The following is a 17,327-nucleotide window of genomic DNA, read 5'->3' as shown; positions in this document are numbered from 1 at the left end:
TGGCTAAAAAATGATGGGGTATTGGTGTGGGAGTTGTTTCCGCTGTCATAAAGAGAGGAAAACATACAACCATACTGATATAGCAAACAATAATCATAGGCAGCTTGTCTAAGATTATTTGAGAGTAAAATAATCTCTGTTGTAATCCACAGCTCACTTCAGCGCGACCGTGCTCATGTTAAGGTGCCGCCATCCTCTGGGCTGAAGGCCTCAAAAACCTGCTACCAACACCAATAAACAACACTAACCATTCTCTCTCTCTCTCTCTCTCTCTCTCTCTCTCTCTCTCTCTCTCTCTCTCTCTCTCTCTCTCTCTCTCTCTCTCTCTCTCTCTCTCTCTCTCTCACAAACACACTAATTAAATACATATTTATTTTATTTGTACGAATTTGTCATTTTTCATATCAGACCCCTGTACCCAGCCAAACCCACGGCCGAAATCTCACTCTGAACTCAGTTCAAAACTTGAGAGCCCTGAAATATATTTTACAATTGTAACGAATTAAATTAACGCTATGTCGTTTTTGTTGTTGTTGTTGTTGTTGTTTTTTATTGTTTTTTTTTTATTTTTTAGAATGTGTTTATTTGTTGTGGAGCTCGAATTTTAAATCGGAGGTTTTTGGAGGAAGGACAAGTCTGTGTACTTCCTGGTTTAACTGACCAATGACTGACTAGATCTGGATTGGACACCGGAAATACCTGGATTAGAACTGCAGGTTAGGACCATTTCCTTTATATTTTTTTACGGTCTATGGTTAGGACCAGTTCCTTATGACACTTCAGTGTTTCTTATTTTGTTACTTAAAAGCCAGCAAGGGGTCTAAATTGAGTTCCCCATAAAGAAACAAGCATATAGATTTACAGAATGAGTTTTTTTTTTGAAAATGTAAAATTCGTTTTTTTTGTGATAGGTGGGTTAGGTTGTGTAAGGGGATGGAATAAAAAGTTTCTACAGTATAAAAACTATTACATCTACGGACAGTCCCTACAAAGATGAACCAGACATCTGTGTGTGTGCATTTTAAAGTAGAATCTGAAAGTGTGTTTACGTTGGATTTACAGTTAACAGATATTGGCCATCAGTATATTCTAAATCATCAGTGACTCAACAAGGGCAGGACTGTAAAATCTTTTTAGCAAATGTTTATTAAATGATTTTGTGTGTCACACAATACAATAGGAAAATCTTTACATAATACACATTGTAAATGCAGTGACTTGAATGAGATTAGCAGTCAGCCTTCTATTTATACACAATTCTGCTTGCCAATTTGAACAGCTCCCATGTGATTACCAAAGTAGTTTTGACCAATTTTGTAAGAATATATCCTGGTAATGTGGCTTAATCTGCCATATTAATACCAGATTCAATAACAGATGTCAGGTTTATGATTATGAAAAGGCCTTGTTTTGCTCTCAGTAGTATATAGAAAATCATAGGTCAAGAGAAGAGATGCTCCCAGTAATCAGATAGTGAACGATGATTTTAATTATGATGAACTCATTTTTATCATACATAAAGTTGATAAAGATTGCGAAATTTAAAATGAATCATCTATGATATTTCCCCCCGGCCTTGGATTATTCCCTTTGATGTAAACTATTACATGTTTTACTTCTACAATGAATTTTGGTTATTCATATTTCTGATATGTAGCCTGAAAGAGAATATTTAAAATTGGGCATGTTATTTTTTTATTTAAAAAAATATATATTATTAATGTAGTAAGCGTGTTTGATTGCTGACCTTAAGTCCAAAACTAAGATTAAAGCCAGAGTTCATTAATGCTGTCAAGCATTGCTTTATGAATCTTTCATGAAGTTAAGTCAACATATCTACACAGAATTAATTACTTATATATAATATAGAATTAATATAATTTTTTTATTATAAAAAAAAAACATCACTGTGTGCTATCATGCTATGTGTAAGAGTCAGATCAGATCAGACCTGCAGGGGGCAGTGTTTAACCCCTTAAGAATGAAACTGTCAGTCTCACACAATGTTTAGTAGATCCTCAAAAAATGTCTTTGCCAAACACACCTTAATCATAAATTCAACCACCTAGGGGCTGTAATGTGGCATTTCGAAAGCCAGTTCAGATAATAGGCCGCCCCAAATTAAATATGCAGTGACATTTTTTGTCACTTTTAAGATGTCACACAGTATACCTTGTTATCTGCTTTATTGCCAATCTCCATCAGGCTATATTGATGTAATGAAATGGTTTTGTGAGTATGGATTGGCAACCGAATACCTGAGGCATGCGTGAGATTGCCTTCTTGGAACGGCTGAAGTTTATTTTGGAAAGCACGGATGGTTTACCCAGAATACAGTGTACCTGAAGCATATTAATGTGGTTTATGGACAAACAATACTTCTAACCAATGCACTTTCAGCTGTCATTGTGTAGATAATACTAATTATATTGCCTGCCAGATGTTGTTGAAATGCAGATTACAGTACAGTAGAGGGCACCGCTCAAACAAACCTTTTTAGCTGTGCTGCTGTTCTGGATGGCAGACGGATAGGATGCAGGAGTAGAAAGTTTAACACTTCAATGAAAAACAATAAAAACTCCAATAAAAACAAATAATTTAAAGTCATTTTTGCTTATGGTTTAAAGGGATATTTCACCCTCAAATGAAAATTCTGTTATTAATTACTTACCCTCTTGTCGTTCCAAAACCTTTGTTCATCTTAAGAACATAAATGAAGATATTTTCGATGAAATCTGAGAGCTTTCGGACCCCTCCATAGACAGCAAGTTAATTAAAGTTAGATAAAGTTAATTATCACTTTCAAGGTCCAGAAAGGTAGGCAAGACATGGTTAAAATAGCTCATGTGTCGCAGTGGTTCAAGCTTAATTTTATGAAGCGTCAAGAATACTTTCTGTGTGCAAAAAACTAACAAAAATAACAACTTTATTCAACAATTTCGTTCTAGCCTGTGCCAGTATTCTACGCAGTTTCCGTTGTAAATACAATGCAGCTTCTGCGTCGTCATCACATGAATGTGTCGTGGTGCTCACGGGAACAGCATCAGCCAATGGTGAGCCGGCATGCTAGCGTAACTCGGCAGAAACTCAGAAGAGCTGGACTGTATTACTACATCAACAGGAGACAGACAGACCTGAAGAAATCGTTGAATAAAGGAAGATATTAGGAAGAATGTTTGTAACCAAGCAGATCTCGTCCCCCATTGACTGCCATAAAAGGGGAAAAATACTATGGTTGTCAATGGGAGGCAAGATCTGCCAAACATTCTTCCACATATCTTCCTTATATTTGTACAGCAGACAAAGAAACGTATACAGGTTTGGACCAACTTGAGGGGAGTAAATGGCGACGGAATTTTCATTTTTGGGTGAACTACCTTTAAGTGTTTACAGAGACACAATTGGCACTTTTAAAAGCTGTTTAACATGAGAGAAATACACTAAGATTTTGTCTTTAAAGGTAGGGTAGGTAAGAATGATCTAAAACACTTTTGTCCAAATTTGTTTAAACTTTCTTTATATGTCAATACATAATTATAATTTAAGTACTCTGAAAAAGTGAGTATAAAAATCAAGAGACTAGAACTTTTTAATCTGCAATAAACACTGCTCATTATTTTCGTTTTCGAAAGTGATTGGCTTGGGCGACTGTCACTCTCTCTCTCGCTACCATGGCTACCACCGCTTTCGCTACAGGTCTGCCCACGTGCTGTTCAAAATAATAGCAGAGAAAGAGCATTCAAAATTCACAGTGCCGGGTTTTGCAGGCAGCGAAGGCAAACAATGCACAAAAAAGAAGACAGTACAAGAAAAGATAATGCACAAAAAGTCTTGTGGCTTTTCAACGATGGCGAGAACTGAGGGACCTCTTGGGGCTGAAAAACGACTCCTTGCTGGCTGTATTTCTGAGGGACAGCTAATCTTTCTAGCACACAGCTGCCTAATATAGCTAACATAACATTACTTAGCATAAAGTTACAATGTTATACACTTAGCCATTAGTAGCGATGATAAATACTCAATATGCTTAGCTCAAGTTGATCACTGTCGTGTTGAATTTCGGAAAATTTAACTTAAGATAACAAAATGCATGTGTAAAAGCTAGTACACCGCATCCAGGAACTTATGTTTAGAACTAAGTTAGCTTTAGCAACTACAACAATGCTTTCATCATGGCAACTCTTACATGCAAAATACCATATATGTTATGAATCTTACACGAAATTCATCTTCATCACAGAATAACTGATGTTATTGAAAAAAAAAACATGTATCAATGCTACCCATTTTCTTTGCCTTATAAATATAACTAGCTCGTTACCGAATCAAACAAAAATATATTTTAAACTTTACCAAATCAGTATTCTAGCTTGATAGTGAGTACTAAAAGTACTACAAAACACATCGATTTTTGGTTTCTGAGCTTTTCGGTTTCAGTGGGCGGGGCTACATGAATATTCATCAGTTTCCCGGACGTGAAACTGAGAATTTTAGTTCATGCACATTTATTACTCAGCATGCTTAATGGATTATCTCAAAAAGGTAAATAATTTCGGCGCGAGTTTATGGCTAAACTATGTATCGTTTCAGAACCATTTATTATTATTATTTGCACGTTTTGTGCAATTGTCCTATGCTACAATTGTCCTTGATGAATGCAGTCATTCACGTGTAATGTTAGGAGAAGCAAACTTCTATAAAATCTACAATACTCTAACAAATTGGACGTTACAATTGCAAACAACCTGCCCCTACTGTCCTTACAACAAAAGCATGATAAATGTGTAAGCTTCCATAAAATGAGCAAAACCGGTGACGTGAATTCCCCTAAACGTTTCAAACAGCCTAGTCGAATACATTAGCTATTTAATTTCGTTGTTATTTTCCTTTGTGCTTTTGAGATAGTGTCTTTTATCAGTTTATGAACTGCCCGTAACAACTGAAAAAACCCTGTTTTATTGTATCTGTGGACATTATATTTTTTGTAACATATAGCCTACTGATGATGATGATGTGTTAACTTTCCCTTTTCATGAGCCAAACAATTGAACATTCTTCATGTTCTCTGTGAACTGTCTGCTGTGTGGTTGTACAAATCACAGTGCTGAAAAATGTTGCTGATTTGTTTTTTTTGTTGTTGTTTTTTTCATGTTTCCAATAAAAAAATGCATGAATAAAATAATTTAAAAGTATTAAATGAATTGTTTTACAAACAAATATAAATGTACAAATAAAAATTATGACACGGTTTAAGGTTCCACTTACACTGTGAAACCAAATATTCCAGAACACATTTTACACAGATTTCCAATAGAAGAACAGATAAATAATATTCTTATGAACAGATTATCATTTTATTTATTGTTATGCACTTCTGTTACCTTCCCTTATAAAGCTTTAAAACTGTTTTCCCTCTGCCTAATAAACATTTTGCAACCTATACTGATGTTACTCTCTGTCATCTGCTCTTTCTTTGACCATGTGTTGCACTGCCTGGATGATACACATTGATGATCATTTATATCTGATCTATTTTGATGCACAACAAACGCTAATTTATCAGTCATAAAGGCCTGATTTCACAGACAGGGTTTAGATTAACTAGCATTAGGCCTAGTTAAATTAGGACATTTAGGTTTAACATTAAACATGCCTTAAGAAAAAAAACATTAATGGGTGCATCTTGAGACAAAACAATGGAACTGACATATTTTACGATATGCTTTCAGTTAAAACAGAGTTTTCTGTGAAACCGGACGTGTTTCATAAACATGTAGGTTCTCAATTGGGCTTCATAGAAGCACTTTTGACTTTAAATCTTGAAAAATGAAACATCTTTAAACTATTGAATCTATGTTAAAACATTTATGACATTCTGTCATGTTGACTTTTTTAATCACTCTTAAGATTTGCAAGACAAAAGTTTGGAATCACTATGATTTAAATGTTAACTTTTATTCAGCAAGAATGGATTCTATTGGTAAACAAACAACATCAAAAAGACAGTAAAGACGAAATGCTACAAATCATTTATATTTCAAATAAATGCTGCTCTTTTAAACTACCTATTCATAAAGAATCCAGAAAACAGCAGCAAAAGCAGCACAACCATTTTCAACTGTGATAAACGTTTCTTGAGCAAAAAAACCTTAAATATTATTATGATTTCTGAAGGGTTATGACTCATGTGACACTGAAGGCTGGAGCTCTGCCATCACAAGATAATAAATAAATAAATATAGAGAATACATTTGGTAAAAATATTTCACAACATTTTTTAATCAGATAAATGCAGCCTTGGTGAACATAAAAAAGAAAGACCTTTGAACAGTATTATTAGCCTAAAGAAAAACAGGCAGACTTTTCTCATGACAGATTTAATTCAAATTGTACTTCTGTCGACCTATTAAAGCAACACATTCATGCTTGTGTGTGGTTTTAAGTTATTTGATAAATAAAAATAAACAAGAATTTAAGAACAAATCACACCAGGATAGATTAACTTTTTAGTCCACATATACAAATACAGGTTTATGAACAAATTATGACAAATTATTAAAATACCGTTTAAAAGCATCATGGTACAAAGAAAGGAAAATCACAACGAAATGAAATCAGTAGGCTACGACTAGTTGAAGTTTGCAAACTTCAACCTCAAAATATTTCGTAAAAGCAATAAATAATTGAAGTTTAGGCATAAATTTGCGCGACATTGAAACGATTTACATTTTTTTGAAACAATAGATTATATCTGCTGAGATACAAGGAGGAGCAAACTAAAATTCTCAGTTTCACGCTCATGTCCAGGAAACTTATGAATATTCACGTGAGCTCCGCCCACTGAAACCAAAAATCTCAGGGGGTGTCTCAATCAGCTCCCTAGTCTAGTAGGCAGGGCACTGATCAGGGAGTCAGCAGCCCATTGACTTATGTCCTGATCAGTGGCCTGACTAGTGAAATAGGGAGCTAAATGAGGCGCAGGGTCAGAAACCAAAAATCTCGTAACACCGGTGAAGCGCGTTCATGTGTTTTGGGGGCGTGGCTTTGGAAAGAGTCCAGAAGGGAGAAGGTGGAGTGAATGGAAATAATGAGCTGTCTTTAAAACAGCCGTAAGAGGTTTACAGACACTCAATTTTTATACTTTCTTTTTTTAGAGTACTTACATTTTAATTATGTATTGATATATAAAGAAATTTTAAACAAATTTGGAAAAAAACTTTTTTTAACCAATTCTTACCTTACCTTACCTTTAATGTACAAGATGTTTATAAGAGAGAAAAATGTAGATACGAGTTCCAGGAAAACAGAACAAAACAAAATACAGCTTTATAGTTGGAATTATTGATTGAAGCCATTGGTTATTTTAAACATGCCTAGAGACGAGTAAAATACACTAGTTTTCTGCTATCTCCTTCATCCAACAGGTTATTCTGAAATATCTATAATGATGTGCATCTATTGTGCATCTATTTCTGAGACTGTGGATAATGCAACATGTGTGTTGTGATTGTCTTCGAATCCTATAAGGTTTTAAGAGCTGCATGATTATGGTCAACAATTGACATAAATGGCTCAAATGATATTTGCTATATTTACGTAAATTTATTTTTAATGTTTGCTATTTTGCCAGTAGCTGTGGTAAAACTGAATTTTAACACTTAGTTCTGCTTTTAGGGTTCTTGGGAATGAAGAAAAATGCGTATTTGTATTTTTAGTTTTTTTCTGCTTTGATTTGCTAAAGGTGGGCAAATACAAATAAATACTGAATAATGCAAATGTATTAGGGCTGTCAAAATGATTAATCGTGATCAGTAATCACATCCAAAATAAAAGTGTTCGTTTACATAATATATGTGTGTGTACTGTGTAGAATTATTATGTATATGTAAATACACACTCATTAAAAAATATATTTTCATGTGTATATACAGTATATTTAAATAATATATATTATATGTAAATATAAATATTTTATATATAAATGAGAATTTTTTCTTAAATATATACATGCGTGTGTGTGTGTGTGTGTGTGTGTGTATAATTCTACACCGTACACACACACATATATTCTATAAACAAACTTTTTGGATGTGATTATTTGCGGTTAATCGATTTGACAGCACTAAATACTGTTTTTAAGTACAGTATAAAAAATCTGCTATTTTATAATGCCTGATGGATGTAGTTTAAAGTCATATGAAATAGATATAACTGACTGCTTAAGTAAATTTTTAAGTAATTGTTTAAAAAATTAAATAAAATAAAAATATTGCTGTTTTGTTGGTATTTGCTTTGTTTGTTCTTTATTTAGTATATGGACTCACTCATCCTACAAATTATATACTATTAATTATATATATATATAAATTATATATAATCTTTTATATAGGCATTTGGTTTTCTTTTATTTTGGCATATTTCTGCTTTTTATTTCAGATTCATATCACATGTACAGTCATTATTCTAACCTCAAAAAGATATATCATTTGGAAAGCGAGCCTTTCATGTTGATATATTGAGGCTGGCCAAAGCCGTCTAAAGAATGAACTGTTGAACAAGTTGCATCAAACAGAGATGCATTCAAGCTGTGCGTTCAAATGAAAGAGGCAAAATCATTTCGTGCAGCTTTGTTTTGGTCAAGAGATACCGGTAATAATTTACACAATCCGCTTGTTCTTGTTTTCTTTCCCTTCAACTAAATTTGCTTTCATGGTTTGAATATATTACCATGGTTGTTTTATGTGACTACAAATGACACCATCAAACAGACGTGTATTTCTTTGTTTTGTGACATCTATGAATAATGGATTTAAAGATTTGAGCATGTATATGATATTGAAGCTAATTTAATAGCACAATTTGGGGCTGAGTGACTTGTGTCTAAAGGTGAAATGCATCATTCAGAAAATGAAAGCCTGTTCAAATTTTTTATTGAAGTTCACTTATGAGTAATGTATTTTGCTCCTCTGTCCAAGACTGCTGAATAGTTTAAGTTTAAGTTTTAAAAAAGTATTTCGTTGTGCTGTGTACATTTCAATCACACCAAAAACCTCCAAGCCTTATTGTTCAGAAGAATTTAAGACACACTTATATAAGTTGTTCACGAAGATGGCAGGTGATATTTACCATAGACTTTTGCAGGACTAGCAGCCTGCATATTGTATATCCAGGTCAAGGATATACAATTCTCATAAATGAAAGCTTTGAATGTTCTTTGATCAGTACCTTATATCTTAATTCATCCAATTCTGCCTAGCCAGATTGTCAGTTTTAAAACCCAGACAAATGATTGCCTTTCAATACCAGAGATAGCCAATACAGGCCTTTGTCCAGACTGCACAATCAATACAAAAACACTCGATTAAAGCATGCTCGTGGACACAGAATTATCTCAATCATATTGTAGGAAATGCTTGTCAGATAGATATATTGATGAACGGTTTTCTGTGCATCCGGGGGGCCAACGGCGTATAAGACAGTGGAATTGGCTACACATAGGATAATATGAAAATATGAAAATTGGATGGAATAATGGATGTTTTATATTCACAAACCATCAGTCTTTTTTTCTTTTCTTTTTTAATGATTAAGTGTCTATCAGGCTGATTAACCAATGTTGGGTCTCACTACAATAAAACAAGCTGCCTTTGCTCAAAATATCTGAGCTACAAATAAGTAATGTAATGTCCTATTTATTGAGTGACAGCTCTCTTGTCTCATTGTGGAGAGAATCAGGTGTAAGTGAAGAGGTTATTGTAGTTCTAGACTAAATTTGAGCATGCATCTCATTTGCACAAAAACTGATTGTTTTTCTCAGAATGAATAAAAACAGTAAAATGCACATTATAATATTAAATATGTTAAATAATACAAATACTTAATGTATTTAATATCACTTTATTATCCACTGTCTTTGCTGTTTACTTTTGATGACCTTTCAAATTCCAACTTACTAATAAGCAAAAAATGACATTGGATAAACATCACAATTGTTTCTTTCTTTTCTTTCTTTTTCTTAAAGGGATAGTTCACCCAAAAATGAAAATTCCCCCATAATTGCATATATCTAGCCTAGAAATCTAGACGCAACCTAGCGGCAGCAAATTTATTCTGCCCGCAAGTGTCGTCTAGGGACTCTCAATACCCTTCTGAGCTGTATTCCTCTCAATCTGGACGGGCCAATCACATCGTGTATAGAGTCGGCGGGCGGGGCCATAATGACGACGGCCGAGTTGCGTTTGCGTGCTTCTAGTAAACACAGAAGCTGGCGAATGGCGGCGGTCTTTCGAATCAGCTTTGACCGCGATTCTGGAAGACTTGGAGTTAAGCTTTTCTCTGAGAAAAGAACAAAGAACGGCACTGAAGTCATTCTTAAAAAGGGAAGATGTGTTCGGAGTTTAGCCGACCGGATACGCCGAAAGTTTAATCTATCAACAAGCTCTGCTTCACCGTCGTTGCTCTGGTTGGTTGTAGCGCTATCCTATCGCGTGCAGAGGGAGTTTGAAAGACAATCGTTTATCCCGCCCCTCGGATTGAGCCCTGTCAGTGGTGAGTTTCCAGACCAAACATCTTGATGTGGGTCTGGCTCGTAAGGATAGAATATATAACCTTCCGTATTCAACTTACGAAGAAAAAAAAAGTAACTGGTGCGATGGATGTCGTCGGACGTAGAGTGAGTATTTTGCACTGCAACAGCCATTACACTTTCTTTGTAAGGTGAATACGGAAATAAGTAGATATTTCAATAATATTTCTAGATATTTAACTAGATACACAATATAATCAGATTGTATTCGTCTAAAAGAAGAATGTCATATACACATAGGATGGCTTGAGGATGAGTGGGGTAATTTTCATGTTTGTGTGAACTATCCCTTTAAGTATTTGAGTCTTGAACTCATAGATATGTATACATAGATGCCTCATTAGCGGCTGTTTTTATGGGCTGCTTTCCATAAAAAGTTAATAATTAATGAACTTAGATTTTCTTTTCTTTTTAGAAATGAATGCAGCATTGTAACATTACTTTTAAAAGTAACTTTCCTCAACACAGACATTAATAGAAATGTATTATTTTAAAGCTTTTGAGTTGTGTCTACAGTCAAGATTACTCTGTTTCATACCATGAAATTAATGGGGGTTTTTTACATTCTGTTGCTATAAAATAGACTTCCATAACTATCAGTTATTTGTGTCTGACTTTGCATTTCATTCCCTCGGTTTTGACGGCTGAAATGTATTGATGTATTCTTAAAGCTTATTACTGTATTTGACTGTTCAGTTCAAACACAGTGTCAATGATGACCATTGATTTCTGGTCATCTCAAAATGTGTTGTTTGAGCTTTCAGACTCAAAGCTCAGAATACACAATGAGCACAGTGGAGAGACATGATATCTAAAGAGTAGCATGAGGAAAACGTAATATTTTATTGGAAATCATAAATATAGAATTTTGTTGAATATTTTATAAAAAGATCTATTTTGAAACTAGAGATGTAGCACTTATACCATAACAACACCATTCATCATTTAATATGCTTTCAGCGAACCATTGCATACAGTCAAGCATACAGTACAGGGTTTATATTAGAGGGTTAGTTCACCCAAAACCTAGAATTAACCCATGATTTGCTCGCCCTCAAGCCATTCTATTGTGTATATGACATTTTTCTTTCTGATAAACACAATATAAGTTATATTAAAGGGGTCATGAATTGAGAAATCCAATTTCCCTTCAGCCTTTGATATATAAAAGGTCATGGTAATATAATAATATCCTCTAAGTTTCATAGCTGAAAACTTCCTTGTAGACTATAAAAGAAAAGCTTTTATAGACACCAGGCCCAGAAAGCGAGGCTCTCAAATCAATGACGTATAAGAAGGGTGAAACGCTGCCTCTGTGTGCGCTGCTTCTGTAGCCCCGCCCACAGACTGGTGTTGCTAAAGGGCAATAAACACGCTGAAGATAGCAAGATAGTCGTTTGTAAACAAGACACAGGTCGACACTGGATTTGCAGACATATTGAGATTAAAACACAATGCTGTGCCTTCTATATTGGATCCGACAGGAATAGTTGGATATAGAATGGTAGAAAGTGTTTTCCTCACTTATGTGAGTAAAACATCTTTTTTATATGCGATAGTATTGCATTATTACAGATAGTATTTATTATGTGTATGTGACGTGTCTAACAGAACATACCAGCACGCTGTCACAGGCTGGAGAAACCCTTATTTGTTGGTTCATTGCGATTCGGGTTCATATACTCACAGGGCTTGCAAAGCGCAACATCCTGCACACAGAAAAATAGGGTGTCAAAATTGTACCTTTAGCTTGTCGCTGGGGCAGTACCCTTAAAAGGACATCTTTGTACCTTTTTTACTCCTAAAAGGTGCATATAAGTACCTTTGAGTACAAATGCGTACCTTAAGATACTACTATGAACCTTTTTGTGGTAAAAATGGTACAACGTTGTCCTTTTAAAGGTACTGCCCCAGCGAAAAGCTGTTGTACCCCTAAAGGTACAATTTTGACACCCTATTTTTCTGTGTGTGGGGGCCTTAGCTATGTGTTTTCCAGACCAGTGTTGTGTTTGAAGAGCGCGTGTGTGTGAGTGTGGTTCGTGCTTATATCCGCCGATCGGGCAGGCCGAGTAATAATTAAAAAAATCAATCACAGGTGGATGAGAGATAAATCATTGTGTTTGTTTGATAAATACGTTTTGAGACTGAGCCGTGTCAGAGAATTATTCAGCCGCTTTCAAAACAATCCCTCCCTCCCGTAAACTGACAGGGGAGCAGAGGCTCATTAAATATGCAAATCTTATCCAATCCTAGCCGTGGGCGTTTACTTCCAAGTCTTCAGTGCGGCACGCCCACCTAAACCCAGCGTTCAGGAGAGAGACTCAAAACCAGTGCAGAAAATAGAAGACTTGTCCCACCGCTTATAATGCAAATTAATGCTTTTTCAAGTGCCTTGAAAAGCCGCGGAAAACTACTTTTAAACAGGAAATTATGGAATATTTAGATACATATTTACAGCAGGCCAATTCGCACAGGATTAGTATTAGGCTGAGGTAATTTTTCCAGACCTTTTTTTACAGAATGTAAAAGTCGCCGTAATCTTTACTGACATTGTCCGTAATGATTACTGAGATGGCACATTCGGACTGAACTAAAATCACTCAGAAGCTCCGGTAACTAATCCTGTCCAAAAAAGGCTTTATAGAAAATTAACTCATTTAAATATGTGAAAATGGATTCAGAGAATGTTTTTTTGAATGTGTTATAAATATTCATGCCACTTGTACAAAATTTGATATTCTTCTAGGTTACTCTTAATGCCATTCAAAATGAAAAAAACAAGTTTGTGAATTTGCAAAAAGACAGCTTTTTAAAAGGAGCAAAAAGCTGTTATAATGTTCTTATCTTCTGAAAGTGTTGTTTTTTTTTTTGTTTTTTTTTGAGGCGCTAAACTGTCTAATACAAATATGAAGTGCTGCTTTTGATTATAAAATAATTTGAATTTTCAGGTTGTTTCAGCACAAATTATTCAAAGAATTTTATATATCAGGTACAGACAATACAGTCAGTCTCCTTTGTATTTTTTCACAGAATATTGTTTTCTTTCTTAAAAAGCACTTTTTTTTCTTAGAATTGCATTTTCCTATACATTTCCCCAGATTAACAGGCATTGTAAGTCAAGTGACAGAATCACATGAGCAAAGCTTTAGTATGCAGCAGTGCTTTTCAGATAACTCACGAGCGGCTTTAGAAATTGTATGGGCTAAGCTGCTGGCTTGTCATTTGACCTTATTTTAGTGAAGTGTTTGTGTTCACTGAAGTTTCAAAACTTCATTGCTCGCTACTTAAATGAAGATGTCTGAATCAAAGACTATATTTGTGTATCTCTCTTTGTGTTATGTATATATGTGCACATGTTAAATAATGTTTTTTTTTTTTAAATGACATGAAGGTCATGGACATGTTTTCTTTGCTTATGGATTATGGTTAGGTTGAAAACAACTCATTTTACCTACACATCGATGGTTACAGTTTCATCTATCTAGAAAAGAGATATTTCTATAGAGGGACAACTGGTAAGGTCAGTCATCATGTTGTTTTGCCACACCATCACATGTTCAATAGATAGAGCTGAATTTGACCTGAAAATGTCAATTTTTACAATTTGCAACACAGTTGCAGAAGATGTCCAATGGGAATTGAATTGATTATAAGCCAAGAGTTCCTTTCTGTCAATAAAAACATGGTTACCTTCATTGAATGTTATGGAAGAGTCTTCCAAAAGCAGCAAAGCCATTACCAAGTTTTATATTTTGTAGATTACAGTTTAATGGAGTTTAGTGGATCATTTTTAGTTTATTACTTGTCACTGAAGTCGCCCAATCACAATACAATAAAAGCTAGGCTGTAGTAGCCTATAAATCTAGACGCACCCTAGCTGCACCAAATCTAATCTGCCGCGAGTGTCGTCTAGCAAACTCTGGTCAGGCCAATCACATTTTGTACAGGTCCTTCTCAAAAAATTAGCATATGTGATAAAAGTTCATTATTTTCCATAATGTAATGATAAACATTAAACTTTCATTTTAGATTCATTGCACACCAACTGAAATATTTCAGGTCTTTTATTGTTTTAATACTGATGATTTTGGCATACAGCTCATGAAAACCCAAAATTCCTAACTCAAAAAAATTGCATATTTCATCCGACCAATAAAAGAAAAGTGTTTTTAATACAAAAAAAGTCAACCTTCAAATAATTATGTTCAGTTATGCACTCAATACTCAAACACAGGCGATCAGCCTGTGGCACTGCTGAGGTGTTATGGAGGCCCAGGATGCTTCGATAGCGGCCTTAAGCTCATCCAGAGTGTTGGGTCTTGCGTCTCTCAACTTTCTCTTCACAATATCCCACAGATTCTCTATGGGGTTCAGGTCAGGAGAGTTGGCAGACCAATTGAGCACAGTAATACCATGGTCAGTAAACCATTTACCAGTGGTTTTGGCACTGTGAGCAGGTGCCAGGTCGTGCTGAAAAACCAAATCTTCATCTCCATAAAGCTTTTCAGCAGATGGAAGCATGAAGTGCTCCCAAATCTCCTGATAGCTAGCTGCATTGACCCTGCCCTTGATAAAACACAGTGGACCAACACCAGCAGCTGACATGGCACCCCAGACCATCACTGACTGGGGTACTTGACACTGGACTTCAGGCATTTTGGCATTTCCTTCTCCCCAGTCTTCCTCCAGACTCTAGCACCTTGATTTCCGAATGACATGCAAAATTAGCTTTCATCCGAAAAAAGTACTTTGGACCACTGAGCAACAGTCCAGTGCTGCTTCTCTGTAGCCCAAAAGTGGTGCACTGAGGTGAGGTGCCTTGATACAGCACTCTGGGAACAGCCTATTCGTTCAGAAATTTCTTTTTGTGTCTTACCCTCTCGCTTGAGGGTTTCAATGATTAGTTGATTCAGACTTGGAGTTAAGCTTTTCTCTGAGAAAAGAACAAAGAACGGCTCTGAAGTCATTCTTAAAAAGGGAAGATGTGTTCTGAGTTTTGCCGACTGGATACGGTGAATGTTTAATCTGTCAGCGAGCTCTACTTCACCTTCGTTGCTCTGGTTGGTGTAGCTCTATCCTATCGCGTGCAGAGGGAGTTTGAAAGACAACCGTTTATCCCGCCCCTCGGATTGAGCTGTCAATGGTGAGTTTACAGACCAAACATCTTTATGTGGTTCTGGCTTGTCAGGCTAAGATTGTAGACCCATAGACTGAACATCTGATTGGCTAAATTTGTATGCAAAATCAATCCAAGATTGAGATATAACAATCCAAGATTGAGATATAAAATATTTTTTTACTCATAGATCAGATTTATTGTTGAGTCACTTAGTTTTACAGTTTCTAATATTACACATTGAAAGCACATTTGTATATTTTTTAAAAGAAATTGATACAGTATTTATATCGCAATGATTTTATTTTTTTGTAAAACAACCATTTAAATCAATTCCAACCATATTACTTCAGTCTACTGAGAAAAATGTTGAGGTGTGATCCCATTAGTAAAATGTCTAAAAAAAGGTCCATTATCTGTATCGTGTAGTGCTGAATGAAGCACAGTTCACACAGTTCAAACCAAGCAGCTTTCTGTTGTGAAATTTGTGTGGAGGTTTTTCAGTTTTACTCGAAATTCAATTGAGTACATTCTTGGACTATGGCCAAAATAAAATTCTTAATAACGTTAAATTTGCGGCACCTTTAGGCCTATCCTAATCCTTTAGACTGGCTGTTTGCACAATACACGTTAACATCCCACTGCAGTGCTTCCATTGTTTTTCTATGGAAATATGGATTGACCATTGTATTTAATTGCCTTGCGTCTTTTGCAGCATCTCGCGCACGACATGCTATTTTGAAAACCTAGGATAGTTAAGACTGCATAAAAAGAGGAAACAACACTCCCTGTGGGCATAGCTCGCCCTCCAACTGTGAGAGCTCTTCTGCACCCTCCTCCATATGCTGTAGGTGAACGTCAAACAACTGATAACAGCTCTCGATGATGTGTCGGTTCCCCGCTATGATAACAGCAACCATCTCATATATTTACAGAACAAGCAGGAACCCAGTGTGCCTGTGGCTTTCTCTATATCCGTTCTGTTAAAGGGATAATTCACCCCAAAATAAAAATTCTGCCATCATTTACTCACCTTCAGTCTGTTCCAAACCTGTATGAATTTTTTTCTTCTGCTGAAAACAAAAGAAGGTATTTTAAAGAAAATGGGGAACTAAACAATTTACAGACCCCATTCGTGTGGGAAATAATACTGTTGAAAAACTGCTTGGTTACTTACATTCTGTCACGGTTCATGGATTCCCTGTCTCACTCTTGGGTGCGTGTTGAATGTAGGTGAGGGCGGAGCCTGGGATTGGCTCATCACGCACCTGTGGCTGATCACCTGCACCAGCTGCAACTCATCACCTTCACCCTATTTAGTCTCTCTGTTTCTCTCTTGTCTTTGTCAGAGCGTTGTTGGATGTTTCCCCTTGTGTCTCCGTGTTGGTTGTCGTTTCCCCCTTCCGTGAAACGCTGGATCCCTTCCCGGATTACCTGTACCGACCTCCCGAGTCACAGCTGCTCACAGCCTGCCCGTGTCGCCAACAGAGCCTCTCTCACTGCTCTGTCTTATCCGGACTTCTTCAGTGTTCTGAGTTTTCACCTTTGTGACACTATCCGTCAAATAAACTAATTACTTGCTTTTGAATCCTGCCTCTGTGAATCCGTTACAGAACGCTCTGACCA

The sequence above is a fragment of the Pseudorasbora parva genome, chromosome 16, assembly GCF_024679245.1.
Source record: "Pseudorasbora parva isolate DD20220531a chromosome 16, ASM2467924v1, whole genome shotgun sequence".
NCBI lineage: Eukaryota > Metazoa > Chordata > Actinopteri > Cypriniformes > Gobionidae > Pseudorasbora > Pseudorasbora parva.
Note: the sequence above shows the minus strand (reverse complement) of the source record.